We start from the raw sequence: 18,630 nt of genomic DNA on the forward strand, positions 1-18,630 counted from the left end.
TACATTGTGGACAAGGTATTAAATAGTTTAATAAAGTGGCTTAAAATAAAATGAATACTTAAATTAAAATAGCTTAATAAAATAGTTCACACTTTTGATGGAAAAATAAGTTTTATTAGAAGTAAAATAGTGTGCTAACATTTTTCATGGTGTTATACAATTGGGAAAGGTTTATTTTGTTAAGGAGACTCTTGATTAGAAATATTATCTCAGGGTCCTTTTATAATTATATCTATATTTAAAACTCTTTAACTTTGTCCAATATCAAAATACTTTTAAAATTAATTTGCTCCTATGACTTACTTTCCTTTGCATTTTTCTCTTAGAATTAACAACCAATTTTTAAGCCAAACTCTTGTCTTGACCTGGTGTTATTCAGCTTTATGTTACTGTAGCAAAATGCCTGAGTCATCAACTCAAAAATAGGAAGGGCTTAGTTTGGCTCACAGTTTTAGAGGTTTACTACTGTTTGGTGGGTGTGCTGAGCAGTCTTTATGTTCCCTCGACACAGGTTAGAGTCGTTTGGGAAGAAGGAACATCAATTGAGAAAATGCCCCCACCAGATTAGCCTGTGGACAAACCTGTGTGGCATTTTCTTGATCAAAGAATGATGTGGGTGAGCCCATCTCATGTGGGGGTTGGGGATGATGCCACCCCTGGGCAGGAAAGCAGGCTGAGCAAGCCATGAAGAGCAAGCCATGACTTCTGCATCAGTTCCTGCCTCCAGATTCCTGTCTTGCTTGATTCCTCCCCTAGCTTCCCTCAGTGGTGGCCTGTGACCGGAGAGGTGCAAGCTGAAATAAACCCTTTCCTCCCTGGTTTGATTCTGGTCATGGTGTTTTAGATAGCAATAGAAACCCTAACTAAGACAGTTGGCCTGTAGCTTTCCAGCCTGTGTTAGTGCTACATCATGGGGGAATGAATGTGTGTTAGAAGAAACTGCTCTTAAAGTGAGCATCTTGGAGGGAGGGAGGAGGAGAAGGAGGAAGAAGAGGGAAAGAAAGAGAGAAGATCATTCACTATCTAGGGACATGCCCAGTGCCCTCACCTTCTGTACCAATAGTTTCATCTTCCCGTAGCCAGATTTGGAGACCAAATCTTTACACCATAAGCATGTAAAGGACATTTCAGGCCCAACTCACCGTGCCCTTATATTTTCCTTTGTCTGAGATGCCAGGTCCTGTGGTGGTATTGTGTATTCTAATAAATTTATCTGGGGTCAGAGAACAGACAGCCACTAGATACAAAGGCTAGAAAATGGTGGCACTCACACCTTTAATCCTAGCATTCCAGAGATAGAAATCCCTCTGGATCTCTGTGAGTTCAAGGCCACATTGGAAATAGCCAAGCATGGTGACACACGCCTTTAATCCCAGAAAGCCAGCCTTTAATCCCAGGGAGTGGTGGTAGAAAGCAAAAAGATATATAAGGCGTGAGAACCAGAAACTAGAAACATTTTGGCTGGTTAAGCATTTGGCTGGTTAAGCATGTGGCTGATTAAGCTTTCAGGCTTTTAAGCAGCAGTTCAGCTGAGAGCCATTGGGATGAGGACACAGAAGCCTCCAGTCTGAGGAGACAAGACCAGCTGAGGATCCGGCGAGGTGAGATAGCTGTGGCTTGTTCTGTCTCTCTGATCTACCAGCATGGACCCCAATAACTCGCCTCAGGTTTGATTTTATTAATAAGAACTTTTAAGATTCCTGCTACAAGGTCCTATGCTGGAAGTTTCTCAAATAGCTGGAACATTTAAAGCATCTCAAGGTCACACATGATTTTTTATTTTCTAGAAATTCTTGATTTAAAAAATATTTTATACAATCTTCTAAAAATCATTCACAATGGGAATGCTAGTAAGTTTCAGAGACTTGGGCAAGCAGGTTGGCTCGGCAGGTAAAGGTGTTTGCAGGCCTGGTAGCCTGAGCTTGGTTCCCAGCACCCACAGAAAGGTGCTTGGAGAGAACCAGCTCTAGAAAGTTCCCTCTGACCTCCACACATGCACATATGTGTGCCTGCTCATGCTGAACACACACACACACACACACACACACACACACACACACCCTACATTATTAACTTAAAAAAGTAGGAATAAAATTTAGAAGGGCTGAAGAGATGGGTCAACAGTTAAGAGCGTTTGCTACTCTTGCACAGGATCAGAGTCAGTTCCCAGCATCACATTATGCGTCTCACAACCATCTATAATCCCGGGTCCAGGGGAATCTTGCACCTTCCTCTGGCCTCCATGGGCACCTTCACCCATGTGACACACTTACATATACTCAGGCACACACACATACTCATGATTAATAATAGGTAAATCTTTAAAAATTAAATTTAGGGACTCTCTCATCTGTGCATTTCCAGTGGAGGTAGATGGCATGTCAGCGTATTTGCTCTGAAAGATTCCACACTCACATAGTTAAAGACTCTTATCGATTCCTGGGCTAGCTGGAGTTGCAGCTGGATTTCTCTTAACTCTGTTGAATATGTTTCCTGTGGCATTGTGTTACTGTCGGATGGTGAGTGAAGCTCAGGGCTCAGCTCTAAGGCTTAACTTTCTCTCTATCTTGACTTGACTCATTTGGGTGATTCTGTGTAACTAGCTAGTTTCTTTTAAGGAACAAGGGGAAGTGAGGCAGAGCCCCCTGCTTGTTCTGGAAGCCATCAGATGGGCCAGTGGAGATCCTGCTCTGCCCCCCACAGCCCATGTGCTGACCACCCACACAGTCATAACAATTGCTCAAGCTATAAAGGTCCTATCAGAGGCCAGAGCTCTCTGTCTGCAAAGTCATACAGATCAGTCTCATGAATTAAATCCAATGCATTTCTTTTTCCTTAGTGACAGAACTATATGATGTTTGAACTACATCTCCTAGAATGTGTGCATACTATAGATATGGGGATTCGCTCACATAGATATGTATACATACATGCTCTCTCTCCATATATATATTTATATGTGTGTATACATATATATGTATATATATGTATATATATATATATATGCTGTTTCTAGATAGAGATATAGAAAGCACAGTTATCAAAAGGATTTTTTTTTTTAACTCAGTCAGGCCTTTCACTAACAGACACAAAGAAAACTAGAAGCCTCCTGTTTCTCAAATACAACAGGGGTCAGCACAAGCCATTGGCTGGTGGTGACTGAGTAACAGGATGACTAAGGGTACACAGTGGACTTCACAGTTACAACTGTCTATTTCTTTGATTAGTAATTGGCTCTCTGTTCTAGTGAGGGCAATATTTTTCTTATCAAGTGTTTTTGTTCTGTTTTGTTTTGTGTTTTATAATGATAGGCAAACCAGACCCACCCCAGGGAGTTAGGCAACATCAGAGAACAAACAACACAAAGAGACAATCGGATTTCTTGTCTTTTTACCTCAAGGAGACACCAGGTTCTAGTTCAGGTCACCTGCCCATCCCAAGAGGCCAGATTGTTGGACTGTATCATCAAAGCCTGTCTTCCAAGGGGAGTCATAATAAATGGCTGACACCAAACCCCAGCTCAGGAACAAAACACACTTGCCAAAGAAGGCAGAAACAATAGATAGAGCCAGTGAGACTAAGGGTGGTATTGTAGCCCAAGACTCTTTATGGAAGCTGGCAGAGGCTTTCTTGGGCATGAGGTTCCTCTGTGTGTGTGTGTGTGTGTGTGTGTGTGTGTGTGTGTGTGTGTGTGTGTGTTATGAGCCACCTGTGCAGTTCTTTGGTTCTCCTGGGTGAGACTTAATGACCCCCAGGGCATCTTGGCCAAACCTCCTAGCCACTTGTACTTATGTTTTTTCTTTTTATGATATTTTAAAAGTTTCCATTATTGTATAGCTGTTTCCTCTGCACCATTCCACCCCACAGGGAAGCTCCTTAAGTGTAGGAAACAACAGTAAATGCTTCAGGAAGTCCCTGAAACTAACCAGATTCACTAAACTCCTCCCTTCCCAGATACATATAATCAGGAAAGGCTGCTGAGAGACACTCTTGGTCCAGTCATCCTGCCTAAAAAAAGCAGAGACCAGCTGGGCTGTCTGGAAAGGCTCAGACCACCCGAATGGAAGGGACTCTTTCTACTTGGTAAGCTGCCTGAAGGCTGCCCAGCGTGCTCCAGGGTCCCAGCTTTTGTGGGCTGTCACCATGCTGGAGCGGGCTATGGCAACGCCGCTGTCTTTGTGTCATTTCTGCCCCTGTCAGTGACCTTTCAACTATACTCCCTGTGAGTAACTCAACAAAACTCATGGGTTCACCAGGTGGACTTTGCTGGTGTCTTTACTTTGATCTGTTGTTATTTCCCTATCTGTAGTGAGCAGATGTTTATTCACATCTCCGAAGAAATAATGCTACACAGGACCATGTGCTATCCATGGCCACAGAATCCCAGGTCACATCACTCTCCAGATTCCTTCATAGGCATTCTTCAGAACAATTGCTGTGGGACATTTTGATTGCACTCTGACATTCCCGAGACTGACAATAAGGTTTATCTTGAATCAGTGGGCAGAGCTAACTACTAGCTGACCAAAATTAGCCACAGAGGTTTTGGAGGACCGAGGACATAGAGAGAGACACAGGAAGTAGTAGGGAGGGTTTTAGAAAGATTCTTGGCCCCTTTTGCATCAAAGAAAGAGAGAGAGAGAGGGGAGGTCACCGATCACTTCCTGATCATTTAGTTTCTTACCCCAATATCTGGCTCCTGAGTATTTATTGATAAAAAATAATTAAATGAATGCCTTAAACAGTGATTTTTCAATCTGGACTGGGATGAAGAGCTATTGTAGGAGTTCTGCTAACATGCATGTGTATTGCTAGTTTCCAATTAAGGAAATAATAGTACTCATATTGAATGAACCAGCATTTAATAAGGATTTTTAAATCCTTGATGAGTAAGTTATGCTAGAGACATACTGAATTCATAATTCCTTTGTTGAACATTATGTATTGAGACACGTTGTTGATTGGATTTGGCAAGTTGGGTGTCCTGTGGACATTTTTTTTTTTTTCACATGAAGGTTCTCACAGATATACTGAGAGAACTTTATTGGGATGGGCTCTTACTGTTTCAATAAAGGTAGGGACAGAAACTTACTGTGTAGTTTCTGAGAGTGGTTCTTCTAAAAAGAATTTTTTGGGGAAAAATTCCACAGGAAAGAGGAAAGGTGGCCATTGCACTTTGTCTTTATAGTTGATTTTTGGGCACAATCCAATCCCATGTTCCTGCTTTGTCTTGGGCAGGGCTGTAAATTAAAAATGTGGTCCCTTGAGAGTCAACTCTCTAGATCAGTGGTTCTCAACGTGTGGGTTGTGATTCCATGGGAGGGGGGGTCCAACCACCCTTTCACAGGGGTCGCCTATCAGATATCCTGCATATCAGATATTTACATTATGATTTGTAACAGTAGCAGAATTATAGTTATGAAATAGGAACAAAGATAATTTTATGGTTGGGGGTCACCACAACATGAAGAATTGTATTAAAGGGTTACAGCTTTAGGAAGGTTGAGAACCACTGCTCTGGATTCAATCCAGATAGGAGACCAGGCTCTGTCATTAGGTTTACAGTAGGATAGACTTTCTTCAATGACCCAGCGAAAGGTCTCTGTCTCTCCTCGTGGAATATAATGTTCTAATTTGAAACTGTGCCTTTAAGGAACCAGAATGGAAAGCTGAGATGGCTAGGAAAATCTCACCAGCAATGACACCTTAAAAAGATTTGTGAAATTAGTTGTGCCCAATAGTGAGCGCACACTACTAATCTAATAACATATATGCTTTATCCTGTAAGGGACATTAGAACACCCAGAGGACATCTACAGATAATAACACTTCCAAATTATCTTGCTTTGTCAATTTGTTTTCACAGTTCTTCTAGGGAGTTATGTATTGATGTTTGCAATTCACTCTTGGACCCTAAAAGGCCTTCCCTGTCCTGTTATCCTAAGCTGCCTTATAGCTTTGTAGCCTGAAGGTTTCTCCAGCTTCGTCCAGCCCCAAGGTCCCACAGCCGCTTATAAGATAATCATTTAGAGGCTGAATATTAATTACCAATTGCATGGTATATGGCAGGCTTCTTGCTAGCTATTATAACTTGACCCATTTCTATTCATCTATAAATTGTCATGTGGTTGTGGCTTACTGGTATTTTCACATCTTGCGTCTCTTTCACCTCTTCTTCTTCCTCTCTCTCTTCAATTTCCTGCCAGCTATAACCTGACTTGCCATAGGCCAAATGGCTTTATTTATCAACCAATCAGTGCAACACATATTTGCAGCATACAGAAAGACATTCCACAGCATAGCTTGGATTCATTTCCCCAACTCTTCCCATGGCCAGGCACCGATTTGTGAAGAGTTCCCTGTGGTACCTGGATGATTTTCTTTCTGAGGTTCTACCAGGCTTTATCTATAATAAATACTCTAGGACCTGCTTCCTGAATCATCTGAGTTGGAGGTGAATTCAGATGGACTCTGAACTCTTGTGATCTAAGTGGAGAGAAATCTTTTCTGAAATCTTAATTAACTCATGATGTGTCCAGAAGGGGAAAATGACTTTATATTTGGAGAAGTTAAAATACAGGAAAGCATATTTTAATTGTGGACAAATTAGATCAAATTAAACTGAGAAATGATATGCAAACATTTAAATGTATGTGATATTGGAGCTAATGAAGCAGTTGATTTTCATGCAATAGCTTTTTCTTAAACTATTAGGAATTTTAATTTGTCTAACAGTTTTATGTTGTGCTTGATTTTCTTTGGCTATGTAAATTATTTGCATTTTAATTTGGGTTGCATGATGCTATAGGCCTAATTTATCTCCCTCATTACTATATTAATAGGATATTTTCATTAGGTATATAATTTAATCTAAACAGAACTCTATAAGCAAAGAAAAACATGTTTGTATTGTTTGATCTTTGAAATCTATGCACAGAAGTTGCTTCTGATTTCTTTTTAGTACATGAGAGAGATGAAGTGGTTGGGGGTAGTGGTTGTCTTTCTTTTTTAAAAAACTATATATTCACAAGAAAGTACAAAGAACCCTTCTGAGTGGTTTTCTGTCTTCTCCCAACTAAAGAATTTCGTGTAACTGTAGTATAATATCAGTGCCAGCAAACAGACATTGGTGTAGTCTATAGAGCTCATCCTGATGCCGTTATTTATATAAGTATTATGCATGTGTGTATATTTGTGTACATGTAATATGTAATTTGATCACATGTGTAACTTCATATAATGTCTTAGTTAGGGTTTCCATTGCTGTGAAGAGACACCATGACCATGGTAACTCTGATAAAGGAAAATATTTAATAGGGGCTGGCTTACAGTTCAGAGGTTTAGTCCATCATCATCAGAGTGGGAAAGCGTGGCGACATGCAGGCAGACATGGTGCTGGAGAGGGAGCTGAGAGTTCTATGTCTTGATCCACAGGCAAACGGAAGTGAACAGAGACACACTTCCTCCAACAAGGCCATACCTGCTCCAGCAAGGCCACACCTCCTAATAGTGCCAGTCCCTATGAGCTTATGGTGGCCAATTACATTCAAACTACCACATATAACCACCATCACAAATCAAGATTCTTGACTATCAAAACAAGACACATTTGTGTGTGCTTTCTTTATTTACTTCACAACACCTTTCCTGAAACCCTTGCTGTAGTAACCATTCATCTTTCTCCCTCACTATAATTATGTTATCTCATAAAGGCTATCTGGATATAATCATGCAGAATGCATCCTTTTGAGAATGGAGTTTTCCATTCATTCTTCTGAATTTTTTTCTAGTTGTTGCATGTAGCCATGGCTTATTCCTTTTAACAGTGATTAGGAGTTGTGAAATAGCTATACTACAGTTTACTTGACAGCCCATCCATTCTGGACATTTGGTTAGTTTCCATGTTTGGGGATATTATGAAAAAAGCGGCTGTGCATTCACAAGTTTCTGCATGAAAAGTAACTTTGGATTTGCTATGATACACTCACAAGGATAATTTCTGAGTTGTTTGGTGTATTACTTACCCTTCTCCTTGCTGTGACCAAGACCCGACTTAAGCGGGTCTTGGTCACAGCCTTGTTTGGCTTGTAAGGCCTTGTTTGGCCTCAGGGTTCAAAGGTAGAGAGGCCTAGTGGTGGGAGTAACTCTGTGAGGACAGGAGCACAATGCTGTTTGCTCACACCTAGGCAGATCAAGAAGCAGAGAGAGAATTCGAACAGAGACTGACTAGAATCCTCAAGGCCCGCCCCCACTCACACCCCTCCTGAAGGCGCCACAAACGCCCAAGCAGCCTCACCAGCCAGAGACCAAATGTTCAGACACCATTTTACACTCAAAGCACAGTATATGGAAAGTCTAGTTTAAGCTTTGAAGGGGCAACTGCTGGCCTTCGTTGACCTGTGCAGATCTGTCCTCCAGATCTGGGAGTTGAACACCTTAAAGAATGGGGCAGACACCAGTCTAACGCTGTAGACCACCTTACTTCAGTTTCAGTGGACTCTTATACACAAATGTAACCAAGAAAGCAACGATCTAAGGAAGCTTGTTTGAGTTCAGAAAATATGATCAGAAAAAAACATGTAAATAGATGCCAGTAAGCACATACTAAATATTAGCAGAGCAGCCCTTTCCCAGAACTTTCTCAGGACAGATCAATTTAACCACAATTGCCTGGCACGTACTATCGATTATATCTGGGAAAGCAGGACAGCAAGGCAGAAGGCCAGATCCAGATTCAGGTAAACTGAGGACAGCACTCAGCATATCCTTCACCAGACTGGGTTCAATAGCTGTGTCCTGACATCCAACAAGAACAAACACGTCTTATAAATTGAATGCAAACGTTTGTCACAGGAGGCATGAAATCATGTCCAAGAACTATCCAGGGACCAAGATGCACTTCAGGTAAAAGACCCTCTGCTTTTTTTCCTGGAGCCTCTCTCACAGTTCCCCAAGGCATTGTTTGCCATGAGTCAGTCATCGTTTTTTTTTGGAGGGGGCTGAGTTCTGACAGACAACAACCAAAACATTTTCCAGAGTGGCTACAGAGCTTTGTATTTTCACCAGCAATGTATGAGTGATCTAGTTTCTCCTCATCCTTGCCACTGTGTGGTGTTATCACTGCTGTTTTTATCAAGTCGTTCTGAGAGGTGGACAGTGACTTGGCACCGTGGTTCTAAACCTGCAGGCCACTAATAGTGTGGTAGTTTGAATGAGATGTCCCCCATTTTCTGGGGCATTTGAATACTTGGTTCTCCATCGTCCTGTTTGCATAGGTTTAGGAGGTGTGGCCTGGATGGGGGAAGTACATCCCTGGAGGTAGACTCTGAGATTTCAAATGCCACGTGTGATTCTAAGTTTGCTTTTTCTGCTTCCTGTTTTTTATGATTATGGATGTGAGCCCTCAGCTCTCAGCTCTCAGTTTACAATTCCAGCTGCCGTACCCACCTGCTGCCACACTTCCGCACTATGACAGTGATGGACTCCTAACCCTCTGGAACCATAAACCCCATGTAAGCCCTTCCTTCTAGAAGGTACCTAGGTCACAGTGTTCCATCACAGCAATAGAAAGGTACTAAGACAGAGAGATAATGTGGCTGGCCATCTTGTCATATGTTGATTTGGCATGCATATATTTTTGAAAAATATTTATACATATCTTTTGCCTATTTTCAAATTGGGCCATTTCTTTACTGTTCAGGTTTGAGAATTTTTTGTACACTGTAAGTACCAGTCTTTTGATGGATTTGTGCTTTGCACAGCTGATCCCCCTAGTCTGTATCTTTTGATTCTCTTAGCAGGTCTTTGCAGAACTAAAGTTTTAATTTTGTTGAAGTCCAACTCTATCAATTTTACTTTTTACAAGACATTTGTTTATCTTCACTAAAACAATTATAGGCTAAAAGAGCTTGAAGAGAATTTATAAAGACCCATCAGAGCAGTATTTTGTGACTTGAGTAATTTTTGAGATTTTATTTTGAAATAATTAGAGATTCAGAAGAAAACAGTACACAGAGGTCCCATGGTGTGTCTAGTCTGCTCCAATGGTTTATACCTGACATGATTTTAGTACAATATTATACATGGGAATTGATATTGGCACGTGTGTGTATATCACTCCATGTCAATGAATCCCACATGTACACTTGGGTTTATAAAACTATAAATATATAGGACACAATGATATCCCAGTGTGACCACTGTAGATTCACATCTAACTCCTTCTTTGCCTCTAACCCTTTGCTGCCAGGGTCTTACTTCTTTGTCCTCTATAATTGTGACTTCCAGAATTCTCTGCAATTACACAAAACATAACCTTTTGAAATTGGTCTTTTTCAACATAGGGTATCATTAAGATCCATCCAACTTGTTGTATGTATATATAATTCATTCCTTTTAATTTTCAATAGTGTTCTTGATAATGTATAGTTACATATTGCTTAATAATAAGACATTTTCTGAAAAAAAATATTACCAGGCAATTTTATCATTGCCTGAATATCGAGTGCACTTACACAAATTTAGATGGTATATGTGGTAGTTTGAATGTAGTCGGCCCCCAAAATCTTAAAGGGAGTGGCACTACTAGGAAGTGTGGCTTTGTTGGAGTGGGTAAGGTCATGTTGGGGGAAGTGTCATGGGAGACAGGCTTTGAGGTTTCCTGTGTTCAGGATAGCACCCAGTGTCAGTCGACTTCCTGTTGCCTGCCTGTCAAGATGTAAGGACTCTCAGCTGTAAGACCATGTCTACCTGCATGCCGCCATGCTCCCTACCATGATGATAGTGGACCAAGCCTCTGAAACTATAAGTGAGTCACCCCAAATAAATATTTTCTTTATGAGAGTTGTCATGGTCATAGTGTCTCTTCACAGTAATGGAAACCCTAACTAAGGCAGTATAAGTCAATCACTTAATGTGGCCTCTTGATGGAATTCTTGATAACAAAGCCAGACAAAGGCATGACAGCAAAGAAAGAAAAAGAAAACCACAGGCCATAACTTGTATTAAATTAGTTACAAAAATAACAAATTACTAGCAAATCAATGACAACACAATGAGATTATCCACTATGATCAGTTAGAATTCATTTCAGAGATGCAAGGATGGCTTAGTACACACAAGTTAGCAAGTGTGATACAACACATTAAAAGAATAAAAGACAAAAAACACAACCATCTCAATAGATATAGAAAAGTCATTTGATGAAAATTCAACATCCTTTAATAATATAAATGTTGAGCAGATTAGGTTCAGAAAGAACATACTTCAACCTAATAAGGAACATATAATAAGCCAACAGTTAATGCTATAAAATGCTGAAAGCTTTTAAGATCTGGAGCAAGCTAAAGATGCCTGTTCTCACCACCTTAAGTCCATACAGTGTGGGATTTCTAGTCAAAGCAGTGAGGCAAAGAAGGTAAAGATGTGCAAGACACCCACTTTGGAAAGGAAGAAGTCAGATCATCACTGTTGCAGATGACAAGACTTTTGATACTGGAAACCCCAAAGATTCCATCATAACGTTAGTAATAAGTAAATCCATCAAAGTAGGAGGATAAATAATATATTTTTAAAAAGTCATGCTATATGCCAATAGGGAAATATTTGATAAGTAAATCAAAGAAAGCAATCCCACTTATAATAACTAGAGAAAGTTCATTTAGGCATAAATTTAGCCAAAGAGATAAGTGATGTCCATAGTAAAAACTACAAAACATTGATGAAATAAATTATTGACACACACAAGGTGGGGAAGTACAGACATCCTACATTATATAGAACCACGAAAGTTCATAAATAGCCAATCAGACTTGAACAGAAAACACAGTACAACCCACAAAGGACTGAAACAATTCCTGCATCTTTTCAGGTCATGGTAGACTAAAGCTATAAATCAAAAGTGGGAAAAGCCACAGAAACTAGAGAAACACATAGAGTCTAAACAATACCCTTGTGAATGAATTATGGGTCATTGAAGACATTGGAAGGAAATAAAACATTCTAGACTCAAATGGAAAATATAGAACCCCTATGGTACATCGAAGGCAGTTCTTAGATGGAATTTATGGCTACAAGTGTTTACATTAAAACATCACGTAGTTGGGCAGATTGGCTCAGCCTGTAATCCTGAAGTTTATATTGAGGTATGCTCCTTCTATTCCGAGTTTCTTTGGGGCTTTTATTAGGGATGTTAAATTTTATCAACAGTTGAACATCCTTAATCCTGACTGGGATTAATTGGGAGACTGAGGCAGGAAGATTGGCATTAATTCACATACAAGGACTGGAACAAAACAATGCCAAAATTCACATAGACAGGGGAAAGACCCCAAATAGCAAAAACAATTCTGAGCAGAAAGACCAATTCTGGAGGTATCAGAGTATCTGACCCCAGAGTATACTGTAGGAACACAGTAACAAGAGCATCATTGTATTTCATAAAAACAGGCACGTAGAGCAATGGAATGGAATGGAAGATCCAGAGATCAATCTACAGGGCTACAGCCACTTAATTTTTGACAAAGGTGTAAAAATCCACATTGGGAAAAGGTCCCTTAGGAAGTGGTGATGAGGAAGCTGGATATCTACATGCAAGAGAAGGATGTTAGATCCTTATCTCTCACCCCCGAACAAAACAAATCAATACCTTAATCCAAGGCCTGGACCTTTGACAGCGCTAATAGAAAACAGGCAAACCACTTCAAGATACAGGTACAGGTAAGGACTTTCGGAAAGGGACTCCAACAGTACAGGAAACAATCCCATTAACTGACAAAGGGATTACATTTAAAAAAAAAAAAAAAAAAAAACCTTCTGCACAACAAAGTAAATAATCACCAAAGTGAAGAGACAATCCACAGAATGAAAAAAAAATCTAACTACATATAAGGAGATTAATATTTAGAATATATAAGAACTGCAAAAATTAAATGCCCATGCATAACCACCCCTCCCAGTGAATAAATGAACTGATAGTTCTCAATGGAAGAAGTACAAATGGCTAATCCACACTTTCAAAAGGAGTCAACCGTCTTGACTGTGAGGGAAATGCAAACTAAAACTGTATAGAGATGGCGATGGCGTCACTCCCCAGTCAGAGTGGCCATCATGAAGAAAATAAGTGACAGCCACTGACAAGGATGTGAGGAGAAAAGAGGACCCTGCCTGTGGAGATGGAAACTACCATGGCCACTGTGCGCATCAAGATGGAGGCTTCTCAACAACCAGAAAACAGAACTCTGTGATCTCACTTGGGTATCCCAGAGGACCGTAAGTCTCACCACAGAGACACTCCCACATCTGTGTTAACTGCTGCACTAGTCACAGAAGCTGGGAAATACAGGTCCAAAGCCATGGAGTTGAGGCATGACCATGACTGAGACAGTTGAAGACAAGCGTTAACATAAATCTTTCTTCCTTTACACTATGTTTCCTCAGGGTGATAGAAGGTTGATCAGCACAGGATTTAGTCCCTGGAGCAGCTCAGTGTTGGGGTTCACATCCTTGGTGCCACTGACTGGAAGGAAGGGTGGGTCAGGAAGACCAGGCAGTCTGACCGAGAACAATCAGTTCAAGTTGCTGCCTAAGGGGGTGTCATGCCTGGGACTCCCCGCCTTCTGTCTCTGCTTGAGTTCTGGTCACACCATGGCCGTTTGCAGGGGTGCTCCTCAGCCTAGTCAGGGGCCTTGTGCCCTTCACACTGGCTCCTCCGTAGTCCCTTCGAGTAGAACATGTGTGAACCACCCCAGAACCTGCTGCCTTCAAATATTACCCAGAGGGACACTGCCCACTGCATTTCTAATCTATAATCCTTTTATAAGATGTCTTAACAAAAATGTGCAATTTCTTTGGCAAAAGGTCCTTTCCTTGTGGTGGCATTAGCTGAACAAGTGAGTTTCTCACTGGTCCAAGGCCCAGCTTAGCTCTCAGGTGTGTGAAAGCTATAAATAGAAAAGAATTAATTTTCCCCTCTAGGGAAAACAGAAAACTTCTCTTCCGTCTCTTGATAAAAGTTACCAATCCCATAGCTGCCTGATCTGAGAAAACCATGCTTACATGGCGTGGACACATACTGTCTTTTTATCTGTGGGACACCATAAAGTGCTAGGAGTCTTTGTTGTGTAGCTCACCTCTTGGGTTTTTATTTTATTTTTCTTCATTAAGAAATTTTCTACTCACTCCTCTTGCTATCCACAGAACCCCCCTCCTCCCGCCTCCCACCCCCCAGCCCTCTTTCCCAAGCCACCTCTCATCCCCACATCCCCCAAATCGAGGTCTCCCATGGGGAGTCAGCAGAGCCCAGCTCACTGAGCCTAGGCAGGTCCAAACCCTTTCCCACTGCACCAAGGCTGTGCAAGGTGTCACACCACAGGCACCGGATTCCCAGAAGCCTGCCCATGCACCAGGGACAGATCCCGATCCCCCTGCCTGGGTGCCCCCCAAACAGTTCGAGCCAAACAACCGTCTTCCATGTCCAGAGGGCCTAGTCCAGTCCCATGGGGGCTCCACAGCCACCAGTCCACAGTTCATGGGTTTCCACTAGTGTGGTCCGTCATCTCTGCACATCCTCCCATCATGATCTCGATGTCCCTCGCCTGCAGTATCTCTCCTCTCATCAATTTACCTCTTGGGTTTTGTGCCTCATGTGGATTTCACAATGCTTACGAGACGGGAATGAAAAGTTATGATCACAGTAGGTTTAACTATAGCCATAGGGCAGACATCGTGCTGGTGACCTGTCAGCAGCAGGGGTAGAAATTAACTTTTAAAATAAATCTAAGGATGGCAACTTCAGGGACTAACCTGGAAAATATCCCAGAATGAGATTTGGCTTCACAAGTATGGTAAAGTCCTCTGGATGGGATATGGCTGCAGCCATATGAAGTAAGCAAAAAGGAGCGGAAGAGAGCCCTCTTGAACATCTTATTCAAAATGTTAGGAACAAATTAGCATGCTGGCAGCCCCCCCACCCCAATGCAGGGGCTAAACACTGGGTTCCTTATAGTTTCTGTTTTGGAAGTGGTGGCAATTTCAAAATCAACATTAATATTCACACGCTGCTCGTCCTATGTGGACACAGATGAGCCGGTTCCGGCGCCAATCGTTTTCCATACCATGGACGCAGCTCCTTGCCTCACTTGTCAAACAGATGGCCAGTAGCCGCTGGCAGATTGCATGGTGGATGACTGACATGTGGATGTGCTGCAAGTGTCTTAGAACAACACACGTTGTAGGTATAGAGGTTAGCACTGGCCATAGGCAAGAGTGGGACTGAATCCATGTCACGTTTGATAAGGCGGGCAGGTGTGGTTTGACACTGGCAGAATCCCGCCTCCCCGGTCCACAGTCCTTGTTGTCTGTGTCAGGGCTTCCTTTGGGAATTTTCTTATAAATACTTAGGTGCATATTGTAACTATGTGTTGGTAACTGTGATCAGTGTTGGTCATGTTCTGTTTTCCAATCCTGTCACCTTCCTACTCTGCCATCGGCATTATGATATAAAAAAGGAGCATTGCTTTCTGTATTTTATACACACGAGACCTAACTGTGTTGTTGTGTTGAAGTAGCACCCTGTTGATGACCTCCCTCTGCTATTTCTGTTATGTTGGATCTTTCTAGGACTTCCTGGCTAACCCACTCCTCTTCTTACATCGATCCTTCCCTGCAGGGTCACTTCCACTCTGGAAGCTTCCCTTAGGGTGCCTGAACTTCCAAATGCCAAACGCATGCCTACTACACACTAGCCACCATGCTATGCTGAGAACTCCAAGGATCCGGATGCTCCAGACATCTCTGCTAATGTTCAGTGGACGTGTGAAAGTTCATCATCCCAAGCAAGCTTGCGGTCCAAACATTCCTCGTCACTGCTCATTCAGTTATCCAAGTGTAGGGCCAATTCCTTCCTCCCTCCATCAAAGCCCCATAGGTAGTGCGGTGATTCCCCCAGAAACCCTGATGTACATGGCAGTGACCATGAGTTTGGAGCAGGACTTGCCTGGGTTTCAACCCTGGTTCTGAATGTTTATTACCCATGTAACTCTGGAGAGACAGCAGTTAGGAGTGCTTGCTGCTCCTGCAGAGAACCCAGGTTTTGTTCCAAGCACCAACTTGTCAGCTTACAACTGTATGTAACTCCAGTTCCAGGGGATCTGACACCCTCTTCTGGCCTCTGAGGACACCAGGCATGCTGGTGGTGCACAGACATATGTGCAGACAGAATACCCATACATACAACATAAAATAAATAAATCTTTACAAACAACAAGAGCAGGAAAAGAATAGGAATAGTAATTATGCTTGCCACAAAGGGCCTCTGTGGGGTTTGAATGACTTAGTCAGTTAGAGGTCTCAGAACACAGGAAATAGTGAAATAACTCGGGTGTGCATCTCCTGCAGCCTGCCTGATTGCTTCCACCCTCCTTGTTTGTCCGTTCTCACCTCTCACCAAGACTGTCTCTGTTGCCTCCCTGTTTTCTCTATCACATGACCTGCAACGTCTTCGTATTTCTCCCCAGAATTACTTCTTAAGACGAGATGTGACCATTTGCTTTCTATCCTTCAGGGGCTTCACAAGAGCATCAAATGTAGTTGTCTGTGATCTAAAAGACACCGCCTGCCCAGATATCTGCTCCTCTCTCTCTTCTCACTTTCTTCTTCCGTGTGTGCTCTGAAGTGTGGGGATTTTTCCATTCCTTATCCCCTCCTACCCACATGAAAGCCTTCAGCTCTGTCTTCAAGGCTCGCCTTACACTTCCTGTTTTCTAGGCGTGGGAGTCAGGAGCTCATCAGTCCTGCCGATAGCTGGACTCAGCCCTGTCAAAGGTCTAACCTCTCTGTCTGGAGGACTTGTCTTAGAGCTTATTTTAATGATAAATATGAGTATGTTTAAAACTGACCCATCCATCATATTGCCCTTGACTTTTCTACAGTGCCAGAGCTGTTAAAAATGCATAATTTCACGGGTCTGTCTATGAGACCGTTAGTGCTCAGGATTATGTGTCCTTGCATCCCTGGCCTCTAATTCAGAACCGGGCTTGCACTGGGTGCTTGATACCAGCTTGCTGGGTGACTTGTCATCCTGCATGTCATCCGGAGACCACAGTGTGAATGTCATGGTTCCTGGGACTGCACCACTGAACCATGCTGACACGTTCTATCCTTGTCACACTAATGTGACTTGTCTTTGTAGATCCACAGGGGTGAGGAGGGTCCAGGTAGTTCTAGAAGACACAGGAATTTGGAGGATAAATAGCAGGTAGCCTGAATAATAGTGAAGACAGGGTCTTTTGAGTGGTTCTCAAGGAAAGGTGTTTGTTGTGTGTGTGTGTGTGTGTGTGTGTGTGTGTGTGTGTGTGTGTGTGTGTGCAATTCTCAGGTTTCTGGTGGCAGATCTAGGGTTTTTGTTATACCCATTTTATATCTGAGGGGACTGAGGCCTAAAATTCCACTGTTCACAGCTGACACAATGTTGCGGAAATATTAGTTGAAGATGTGTTACATTTTGTTTATGCTGTGGGATGTTTATCTAATGATGCAAAGATGAGCTGCATTCTTTTATGTTGCGTTTGTTTAACTCTGTGAAGCTGTGTTACTGTGCCTGTTTAAAACACCTGATTGGTCTAATAAAGAGCTGAGCTGTCGATAGCTAGGCAGGAGAGGAATAGATGGGGTTGGCAGGCAGAAAAAATAAAAGGAGAAAAAGAAGATCGAGGAGTGAGAAAAGGAGGAGAGGAGGACTGTAGGGGCCAGCCACCCAGCTACATGGCAAGCCATGGAGTAAGAAGTGAAGAAAGGTGTATAGAATAGAGAAAGATAAAAGCCCAGAGGCAAAAGGTAGATGGTATAATTTAAGAAAAGCTGGCTAGAAATAAGCCAAGCTAAGACTGGGTATACATAAATAAGAATAAGTCTCCATATATGTATTTGGGAGCAGGGTGGCGGGCCCCTCAAAGAGCCAAAAAGCAAAGAGTTAAAAAACAAACAAACAAAAAACAAACTTACAGCAGAGATGAGCTTTGCCTTCAGATGTAGGGCTTGCCTCAGCAAAGGCAGTACTCTTCATCCGAAGTCTGGGAGGGCTCCTACCATATTTGTCTTTCAGTGGCATCAACAACCTGTCTAAGAGACGATAGTGTAGGAAGCTTTGGGACCTCGCTCCCCCATCACGTCTGGAGGTTGAACTGAACTGAACGGAGCAGTGTGGAATGGCCAGGAATCAGCTGTGGAGGAAAGACAGTGGTGTTCTGGTGCTCTGAGTTAGTAGTCTGTATTCTTGCTTTGTTCTCTGCACATTTCCAACCCAAGCAGGAGACCTGCCCTGTGCTTGACTCGGCAGAGGCGTGTGATGGAGCCGAAAGCCGAAAGCCGAAAGCCGAAAGCCGAAAGCCGAAAGCCGAAAGCCGAAAGCCGAAAGCCGAAAGCCGAAAGCCGAAAGCCGAAAGCCGAAAGCCGAAAGCCTTGCTTCTGATTTCAAAAGCCTTGAGTCTCTGAGAGGGGTGAAAATTCAGGGCATGCATCGCATGTCTTGGGCAGAACATAAGAGGGAGATTTCTTCCCTCCAAAAGATGGTTCTCTGTCTGGAGTGGATAGAACCGGAGGCGTCTATGGGTTCCTGAAGCAAGTGCCTTGCTC

The sequence above is a fragment of the Peromyscus leucopus genome, chromosome 3, assembly GCF_004664715.2.
Source record: "Peromyscus leucopus breed LL Stock chromosome 3, UCI_PerLeu_2.1, whole genome shotgun sequence".
In the NCBI taxonomy this organism is placed as follows: Eukaryota; Metazoa; Chordata; class Mammalia; order Rodentia; family Cricetidae; genus Peromyscus; species Peromyscus leucopus.